This window comes from Rhinopithecus roxellana, chromosome 9, assembly GCF_007565055.1.
Source record: "Rhinopithecus roxellana isolate Shanxi Qingling chromosome 9, ASM756505v1, whole genome shotgun sequence".
Classification (NCBI taxonomy): Eukaryota; Metazoa; Chordata; class Mammalia; order Primates; family Cercopithecidae; genus Rhinopithecus; species Rhinopithecus roxellana.
In genome coordinates, this window is record NC_044557.1 from 66,953,530 (window position 1) to 66,964,082 (window position 10,553).

The 10,553-nt window shown below is 43.8% G+C and overlaps 1 pseudogene; it reads right to left on the reverse strand.

The window, feature by feature from the left end:
- Positions 1-4,208: 4,208 nt before the first annotated feature.
- Positions 4,209-5,428, reverse strand: LOC104655143 (annotated as a pseudogene).
- Between the last annotated feature and the right edge of the window lie 5,125 nt (positions 5,429-10,553).

The following is a 10,553-nucleotide window of genomic DNA, read 5'->3' on the forward strand; positions in this document are numbered from 1 at the left end:
GACAGAGAATGTTCTGTATTTCTCCCAAGTTTTTTAAAAAAAATTTTTTTCTTTTTCATTTCTTCCAGCATAAAAATGCATAGTTAACATGCATTTGGAAGAATCTTTTCAAGCCATATGGATTTCACTGTGCTTTTTTTGGAAGAGCGCAAGAGGGAGAGTGGATATACATTTTCTTCACGTTTCCTCTGCCTTCTATTTAGCTAGCAATTTTGTGAGAGAACCGAAGCACAGCTTAGAGGAATCTAAAGTCAGCCTTCCAATGGGCACTGCTTCTCTGTTTTGAGAGTTTCTCTGCATGGCAAGCCCTCCTATACTCCTGCCAAACACTACCAGTCTCCAACTTCCTTACTACACATTGCAAAATTTTATGCAGGTTTTTTCCCCCTTCCTTCTGATTTGTTTCTAATCCCCTAAATCCCTGCAAGTCTAGTTGTCCTGGGTCCTTCTAAGACTCCATGGAAGTAAACGGGTATTAATATTATTAATTGATTACTTCATTCCATAAACATTTACTAAGTCCCTAGTATGTGTCTGGCACTATGTCAATGCTAGCAACTCAAAAAAGAATAAGAAATCATTTTGAATTTAAGGCACTTACAGTTGTTTTGGAGAGACAGAAATACGGTACAGTGTGGGAAGTACGTGGGTGCTATGTGAGCACCAGAAAGGGACACCTAACCCAGCTTTGGTGGGAGAGTGGGATAGGAAGGGATTCCTGGGGAAGCAAGGCATGAGGAAAGGCTTAAAGGATAAGTGGAAGTTAACCAGGGAAGGTGGGGTGAGGGGGATGAGCGGGGTTGGATATTGGAGGTAAGGACTACCTGTGTGAGAGTGAGAAGGAGGCTTCTGTGTGACAGGAGGGGTACGGTTTCAACAAGAGCAAAGGCTTGGAGGTGAGAAAACACCCCAGGGGTATGTGTTTTCATTCAGTTTAACTAGGAAGTGATGTGTGCAGCAGGAAATGGCAGTAAATGAGGGAAGGAGGACGTTATTGAGAACATCAAGTGCAACAGAGGAGCAGAAACACAGGGCAGAAGATACTGACAAGTAATAGGTCATGGGTGACCTGATGAAGTGGTTTCTCAGGAGTGGTAGGGCCTGAGACAGGATCTGGTATATTGAGGAGTGAAAGGGAGGTGAGACTGCACTCAGATAATAGTTAACATTTACAAACCTCTTTCTATATGATGAAGCTCTAATGCATCAATTTCTCACAACAACCTGAGAGGTAGACATTATCCACAGCCTTGTTTTACACATGAGGAAACTGAGGCATAGAAAGGTTAAGCAACTTGCCAAAGGTCACGCAGGTAGAAGTGGCAGAACTGAGAGCTTAAGGTTCCAGAAACCAAACTCCTGACCAGGAAGAAGCTGGGATTCCAGCAATGCTGTCATTGCTAGAGAGTGACTCAAGGCTACTGGAAATTGTAGCACATTTATAGACACAAAGAACAGTGCCTGGAGACATGCGGGAAGTGATGTCTGACAGAGCAGGGTCCAGGAAGATAAGGCTGAGCCCTGGATTTGACAATAAGAGAGTCACTGGTGACCTCTCAGAAAGCAGTTTCAGCAGCATTTGGGGAGGAAGCCAGATGAACTAGAATTAGGAGAAAAAGGCCTTAAGAGCCACCATTCAGGCACAGGGGGTGGCAATGCCTGAGGGTAGGATGGAGACAGCCCCGTCCAGAGACAGTAGAAAGGGAGTGCGTTAGTCAGGGTTCCCCAGAAAAAATATAGGAGAGAGAGAGAGTGTGTGTGTGTGTGTGTTTATGGAGAGAGGGAGAGACACAGAGAGAGATTTATTGTAAGAAATTGGCTCAAGTGGTTATAGAGGCTGACAAGTTCTAAGGTCGCAGTTGGCAAGCTGGAGACCCGGGAGAACTGATGATGTAGCTCCAGTCTCAATGTTAGCAGGCTTGAATCCTAAGAATAGTTGATGTTTCAGAATGAGTTCAAAGGCAGGAAAAAATCCAGCGTCCTAGCTGGAAGACAGTTACGCAGGAGGAGTTCCCATTTATTTGCCGTAGGGAGTTCCATGTAGGCCTTCGATTGATTGGATGAGGCCAACCCACATTAGGGAGGACAACTGGCTGTACTCGGTCTACCAATTCCAAGACTATTTTCTTTTTTTCCCCTTTTTTTCCTCTGCATTTTTGCTTTGCTTTATCAAATGTTGATTTCATCCAGAAACATACAAACACACCCAGAATGATGTTTGATCAAATACCTGGTCGCCCTAAATGGCCCAGTTAAGTTTGTATCCAAAATGAATCATCACAGGGAGATAAGGCCAAGTATGACTGCAGATAAATCTGTCTTGGAAAACAGAAAGTTCAGAAGAGGACAGACTTTTGCCCTCTCCTAATAATATATATGCATCAAACTGGAAAAGTTCTTTTTTTTCTTTCTTTTCCTTCCTTCTTTCCTTCCTTCCTTCCTTCCTCCCTCCCTCCCTTCTTTTTGACAGGGTCTCATTCTGTTGCCCAGGCTGGAGTGCAGTGGCATGATCTCGGCTCACTGCCAACTCCACCTCCCAGGTTCAAGCGATTCTCCTGCCTCAGCATCCTGAGTAGCTGGGATTACAGGTGTGCACCACCACGCCCAGTTAATTTTTGTATTTTTAGTAGAGACAGGGTTTCACCACGTTGGCCAAGCTGGTCTTGAACTTCCGACCTCAAGTGATCCACCCGTCTCAGCCTCCCACAGAGCTGGGATTACAAGCATGAGCCACTGCACCCAGCCTAGAAACAATTTCTTAAACCAACTTCAGCTGGATCCCTGAGGTCAGGGTGACGTTTTCCATTTCTCAAATGTCTTTGAAAGAGTGGAGGCTGAGCTTTCAATAGTAAATTATTATTTATAACTTTTATTATTATCCAAAAATGCCAGTTTTGTGATTGGCATTTAAAAACATTGAGTTATGTTCTGATGATGACAGACTCTTGCTAACCATATGGTTACCTTGTATCAGTTACCAAGATACACATGTTCAGCCTGCTAAATGTCCGGGCCCTTGAACCTTTACACAGACAGTGCATGAGTGAGGCTGGGCAGTTCAGTGACCTGGGCAGTTCAGAAGTCTGTCGCTCAGCCAGGAAGCTTCACAGCCAGAATTTAAACCCACATCTGTTAGACTCTAAAACCAATGGCCTCACCACTGTGCAAGCGCACTGGTAATCCCGTATGTCCACCAAATTTCATTCTAAACTATCTTGAAGGAGAAATGTTACTTCAAGACAGGGTCTCACTCTGTTCCCCAGGCTAGAGTATAGTGGCAGGATCTTGGCTCACTGTAACCTCCGCCTTCAGGACTCAAGCAATACTCCCACCTCAGCCTCTCAAGTAGCTGGGACTACAGGTGCACACCACCATGCCTAATTTTTTTTTTTTTTTTTTGAGACAGAGTCTCACTCTGTCGCCCAGGCTGAAGTTCAGTGGCACGATCTTGGCTCACTGCAACCTCTGCCTCCCGGGTTCAAGCAATTCTCCTGCCTCAGTCTCCCAAGTAGCTGGAATTACATCACCATGTCCAGCTAATTTTTTCTGCATTTTTAGTAGAGATGGAGTTTTCACCATATTGGCCAGGCTGATCTCGAACTCCTAATCTTGTGATCTGCCCGCCTCGGCCTCCCAAAGTGCTGGGATTACAGGCGTGAGCCACCGTGCCCGGCCCCTGACTAATTTTTTTATTTTTATTTTTGTAGAAACAAGGTCTCACTGTATTGCCCAGGCTGAGAATTTTTTTTTTTTTTTTTTTGAGACAGAGTCTTACTCTGTCACCCAGGCTGGAGTGCAGTGGCGCGATCTCGGCCCATTGCAACCTCTGCCTCCCGGGTTCAAGCGATTCTCCTGCCTCAGCCTCCTGAGTAGTTGAGACTACAGGCGCCTGCCGCCACGCCCAGCTAATTTTTTTTTTTTTTTTTTTTTTTTTTTGGATTTTTAGAAGAGACAGGATTTCACCATGTTAGCCAGGGTGGAGAAATTTTAAATGAAGGGTTTGCAAGGCTCTCCAAGAAAACAGACAGGCATTATTTATTATTTCACAAAGCTTTTGCTTCAAAATACATACAACATCTTATTTTTTTAATTTAGGAATTTTTTATTAAACAAAATTCAAATTTGGGGGTGTTGTTTTTGTTTTTATTTTTTGCTGTCAATAAGTTTATTGTGTTTATCTGAAAAATCCTCACAGAAAGTTGTTTGATTTAGCTCTCAGCAGTCCACTCCTGAGCTCTGAGGAAGCTTGCCCTCTTTTGAGCTACCCAATCTTTCTTCCAAGCAAGGGACATTTGGGGATGGTTCCACCTCTTCTTTTTTTTTTTTTTTTTTTTTTTTTTTTTGAGACGGAGTTTAGCTCTTGTTCCCAGGCTGGAGTGCAATGGCGTGATCTTGGCTCACTGCAACCTCCACTTCCCAGGTTCAAGCAACTCTCCTGCCTCAGCCTCCCGAGTAGCTGGGATTACAGGCACCTGACACCATGCCTGGCTAATTTTTTATTTTTTTAGTAGAGATGGAGTTTCAGCATGTTGGCCAGGCTGGTCTCGAACTCGTGACCTCAGGTGATCCACCCACCTCAGCTCCCCAAAGTGCTGGGATTACAGGCGTGAGCCACCGCACCTAGCCACACCTCTTCTTTTTAACTTCTTTCTTGGGGTTCTTCCCATAGACTGGATTCTTTCATATAGCAGCATGACCTTTCTTATACATCTCCTCTATCATGTCCGAAGTTACGCTGTTCTTTATGTATTGAGAGAACTGTTTCTTGTAAGCATCTTCATCTTCCTCCATTAAGTAGCACATGTACTGCAACACTCTGGCCCGTGATGTACTTCCCGTGTATTTCTGCATTAAATTCCTTGCTTTCAGAATCATAACCAGGGAATCATTTGGTACTGTGAGGAACAGACAAGCCTCCATCCACAGCTCCCTTCAGGGTGCCAAAAACTTTATTGCCAGTGGTAGTTCTGGCAAGGCCTGCATCCAAATAGCAGGTAAAGGCGCGTGGCTGACCATCAATGCTTTCCACATTGTATTCATCTTCAGTCACCTCCACTTGGCCTTCATAGATCTTGTCCATGCCAAACCTATTGAGAAGCCTGCAGGCCAACAGCAGGCTAGTACAATATGCTGCAGCATCATTTGTCAGGCCAACCTTCACACCATATTTTGGCAGTTCATGTGCATATGCTGCAGACTGTCACATCCCCTTCTATACAGGCATAAGTAATCTGACAAATGATATCTCTGTTACACAAACTATCATCCTGTATTTGGGTGTGTTGTATTTATTTTTATTCTGTATCACCAAGTGCTTCTGAGCATAGTAATCAGTTTTACCCTCTCGTTGTCTTCTAAATTTCACTTGGTGTCTCTTAAAGTAGGCCTTATTCTTAACCACTTTAACAACAAACCCCATCCTGTGGAACAGAGACCCGCATCCGCTGCTCAACAGAGACCTGCAGGCCCAGCAGTGTTGGGAGTGGAAAAGGCACAAAATTCAAATGTTTATTTCAGATAAATTTAAAGAGGGAAAGAAATATCCGCCAAAATGTTACCTCCTGGAATTAACTGTCACACTTCTCTGTTTCCCCTGAGACTGTCTATAGGCATGTACAGTATATATGTGTATATATGTTTGTGCAGATGTATTTCTTTAAAGAGCATCATTGTGTACCTATGCACACATAAAAATATAATTTTAACACCATTTTGATGACTGCCTGAAATACTTTTATAACAGACTTGTCTGTGCCACAAGTTCTTGGGAAAACAAATAATCATAAGAATAATATCAATTGATATAAGAATATTTGTCAGTTTATTTAATAAATGCTAGGAGGAAGTCTGTTAAATTTTTTTTATAATTTGTATTGGAGTGCCTTAACTGTTTAATATAGACTGGAGGGTGGTAGAGCGTACAGGTGAAGTGTACAGGCTGAGGCTTAAATCTCAGCTCCCAGTTCCCCATTTGCTGTGTGACCTTGAGCAAGTCGCTTATCCTCTCTGTGCCTTGGTTTCCTAATCTATATAAAGGGGAATAATAGAACTTAAATGAGTTAGTCCATGTAAAGTGCTTTAGATCAATGCCTGGCTCCTGGTAACACTTAGTTTGTGTTACAAGATATATTTGTCTGTACTCTATAAACATTCAAGTTGCTGAGTTACTTAGTCCAAGAAAACTCCAAGCCAGTCTGACACAGCTGAAGCGGTTGTAGGGGAATGTTTCGGGCTGATTCCTGGGGTGGGAACTTGGAGTCTGTATTTTTACAGAACTCTTCAGGTAAGTGAGTCTTAAGGTCAGCCGGGTTTATGAACCACTGGGTGAGAACACTGGGCACAGTTGGACAGCAGTTGGTGGTGGGCGAGACTGGAAAGATCCAGGACAGTGAGTTTGAGGTGGCCCACCCAGACACAGTGGCCCTTTGTAAGCAGCAAAGCGGGGTGATATGATATTTAAAACTGGAACTTTGTCAGCTGAGAATCAGTTGAGATAAAGAAGGTCAAAGCAACGAAAAGGTGGAAAAAACCCACAGATAGAGTAGGTTTCTCTCTGAAGTTACTCAGTATTTTGTGCGGGAATATTTTTTCTTCTTTTTGTTCCATTTGGTTTTGTGTATCTTATTTTTAAAAGCATGCAGAGATACATTTTTTCCTTCTTGTGATAACAGCTAATATTTACTTAGTGTGTGTCATGGCTGTGCTAGCAGTTTTTAAACTTTCTTCATGTAATCTTCCAGACAGCTGTATGAGGCATGTACTATTGTTTCCACTTTAAAAGGAAAAAACTAAAATTTGGAGATGTTAAATAACTGCAAAAGGCCCATATCCATTTTTCCTTTCTTCTTTTGTAATGGAATTCCAGCTTTATTTGCAGTGTACACATCCAGTGAAAATACATTTTCCAGTAGCCCTGGCAGCTATGTGTGGCCATGCGACTAAGTTGTAGCCAAAGAGATGCAAATAAAAGAACTATCCAGGGCCCCATGGGAAGGTTTCTTATAGGGTATTGATGTGGCTGTGAGGTATGTCCTTATTTACCCTTCTCCCATCCTGCTTTCTGGTGCTTACAATGCATATGTAAGCTTTGGCAGCCATCTTGAACTTTGAGGATATAAAGCATGTATTCAGTGGTGGTGGAGGGGTGGAGGAAGACGGCACTTCTGCCCCCAGTGACCAAGGAGCTGCTATACCAGCCCTGGGCTGCCTAGCTCTGACTTCTTTTATTTGAAAGATATATAAACTTTATTTATTTATTTATTTATTTATTTATTTATTTATTTATTTGAGACAGAGTTTCACTTTTTTGCCCAGGGTAGAGTGCAATGGCTTGATCTTGGCTCACTGCAACCTCTGCCTCCTGGGTTCAAGCAATTCTCCTGCCTCAGCCTCCCAAGTAGCTGGGATTACAGGCACTTGCCACCACGCCCTGCTAATTTTATATTTTTAATAGAGATGGGGTTTCACCATGTTGACCAGGCTGGTCTCTAACTTCTGACCTCAGGTGATCTGCCCGCCTCTGCCTCCAAAGTGCTGGGATTACAGGCGTGAGCCACCGCATCTGGCACCTGAAAGATATATAAACTTTTATCTTGTTGAAGTTGCTCTTATCAACATACAAATATGATCCAAACCATAATACTGGCTTATGCTTATATTACTTATACTTCATCAAAGGTAACTATATGCTAGACACTTTTCTTGTGGTTTCTATATACTGACTCATTCCGTCCTCATAACAGCCCTATGTGTACATGTGGTTATTATTCCCATTTTGCAAATGGGAAATTGAAGCAAAGAGAGGTTATGTGGCTTGCCCAAAGTCACACAGCTAGCAGTGGCAGAGCCAACAACACACAGCTAATAAGACTTCAGGCCAGGTGCAGTGGCTCACGCCTGTAATCCCAGCTTTTTGGGAGGCCAAGGCAGGCAGATCACCTGAGGTCAGGAGTTCGAGACCAGCCTAGCCAACACAGCGAAACCCTGTCTCTACTAAAAAATAAACAAAGTAGCCGGGCATGGTGGCGCATGCCTGTAATCCCAGCTACTCAGAAGGCTGAGGCAGGAGAATCGCTTGAACCTGCAAGGCGGAGGTTACAGTGAGCAGAGATCACGCCACTGCACTCCAGCCTGGGTGACTGAGTGACAGTCCGTCTCTTAAAAAAAAAAAAAAAAAAAAAAAAAACATTTCAGTAGTAGCACATAACTGGCCCTAGCTCCAGCTTCTGAGTATTCTCAGTACCAACCTTGTTGCCTCCAAACACCCAAATTGATGCTAACAACAATTATGCTATATGGCCTCTTACATACTCAGTATGAGTATGAGGCTAGGCATGGTGGCTCATGCCTGTAATCTCAGCACTTTGGGAAGCTGAGGTAGGTGGATCACTTAAGGTCAGGAGTTTAAGACCAGCCTGGCCAACATGGTGAAACACCATCTCTTTTTTTGTACATTTTTTGTAAAAAATAAAAAGAAATTAGCCAGATGTAGGGGTGCATGCCCGTAATCCCAGATACATGGGAGCCTGAGGCAGGAGAATCGCTTGAATCTGGGAGGTGGAGGTTGCAGTGAGCCAAGATCACCCCACTCCACTCCAGCCTGGACTTGGTCTCAAAAAAACTCAAACTACAAAAAGCCAAAAAAATAAAAAAAATTAAACTCATACTCAGTATGAATGTGGTATGCTTTGTGGCTTTTCTTACCTAAACCTTACCTTCTGCTTTAATTTATAAAATGGAGGACTGCTAGCTGGTGGCCATGAGAAGGAAACCATAGTCTCTCCTGAAGATTTAAACAGCCTCATTAGGGTCCGCCTTAAAGCCCTAACTCCTTAGTGAAACCTCCAAAAGAAATGTCATGGATGCGTGCTAAAGTTAATTATTTTAAAAAGCATCTATTTAAAAAATGGAATCTAATTTGCCATTGTTTTCATTATAAAATTGTCTTGCTTTTATCAAGTAGGACTCTTTAATAAACAGAATTGAGCCATCTAGCTGTCTGTTCATTCAACAAACTGTAAGCACCTGCCTAGAGCCAGCCACTCTTCCAGGTGCTGGGACGCAGCAGCAATGAATAGACATCACAGACTTGACATTCCAGGCAGGGGAGGCAGCTAATTAACAAATCAATACACAAGAAAAGAAAAACAAATCAACACAGCAAACAAGTGCTACAAAGAGAAGGGGAATGTGCTAGAGGCTTCCTTAGGAAGGGTTTCACTGAGGAGAAGGTATCTGAGAGATGCTTGGAAGCAAGAAGGATCTTCCAGAACGAGGGAACAGTGATTCCCTGGGGTCAGAGTGAGCATGGGATGCTCAAGGGACAGACAGAAACCCCATGTGACAGAAACACAAGCCTGGAAGATTGGCCTGAGATGAGGTCAGAGAGTTAGGTGGTGACAGATCATACCAGACATCAAGGCCAGTTCTGGGACTTTTACTCTAAGTGAGAGGGGAAGCTATTGGATTGTTTTAGACAACATACTGGATCATCATCACCCTGGGTATTGAAAAGCCCTTCTTATTTTTGGGAATCACGAAACTTACGGCACATCAGGCATCAGTTCCATTATTGAAGCCACAACTTAGAATTGAATAGAAAAGATGGTTTCTCTCCCCTTCCCCTGGCACTTACAATGTCAATCAGATGCTCCCACGTGGGACTTTGAATCGTGAGATCATCTTCCAAGACATAAGGTCAGTTAGAAATTATTAGGGTGGCTGTGGTGGGGTCAGGAGCGCCCAGGAATGAGTGTGCTGTGGCAGCAGAGTCCAGCGTAAGGCAACCAATGTCCACTGACACCTGACTGCCCATATGTCTCCTGCAGTATGGTATCAGTGGCATAGCAAGCCGTCCTGGGAGCTTTGCTGTGACAGCCTTACTTGGTACCTTGTTCTCCAGTCTTCCTCTTGATTCTCTGAGCTCCCTAGTCGCTTTCAATAAATCCCTTCTCCGTTTAAACATTAGCCAGAAGTTGTTGTTTGAAACCCAGCACCTTGACTAGTATAGCTGGGGAGTGAGCCACATTTTCAAAAGATAACTGGTAAATGGAAAATTGATTTCAAAAGTCTCCTAAATGGAAAATGGATTAAAAGAGTTATCAGCCATTGGCCAGTCAGAAACAGAAAACACTGTAGGTATTTCAGTAAATACAAAGAACTGGTTTCACAGGCATTAGAAGGCTGAAAGAGTAAAAGAAAAAAGGAAGAGGCTAGGTAACCTAGGGATTAATAACTGCAGGAAGCAGCTCTTGCTCCCAAGGCTGAGGAACAGGAGGGAACAGGTGGAGTTGCCTGTACTGAGGAGCTTGGAGGAGGGGCCCCACAGGGCTGGTGCTTGGATTTCTGAGGGCGGCTCTGCCTGGCTCAGATCTCTAATGAGGGGGTTGCTGTCTGGCTGGTGCTTCCACCAAAGGGGCGTGGCTCTGCAGGTGCTCAGACCTCCCTGGAGTGCAGCCCAGCAGGTGAGGGGGTGTGGCATGGCTGTTGCTGGCACCTGGGGGTTGAGGGGAGGCACAGCAAGGTTGGTACTGAGAATACTCAGAAGCTGGAGC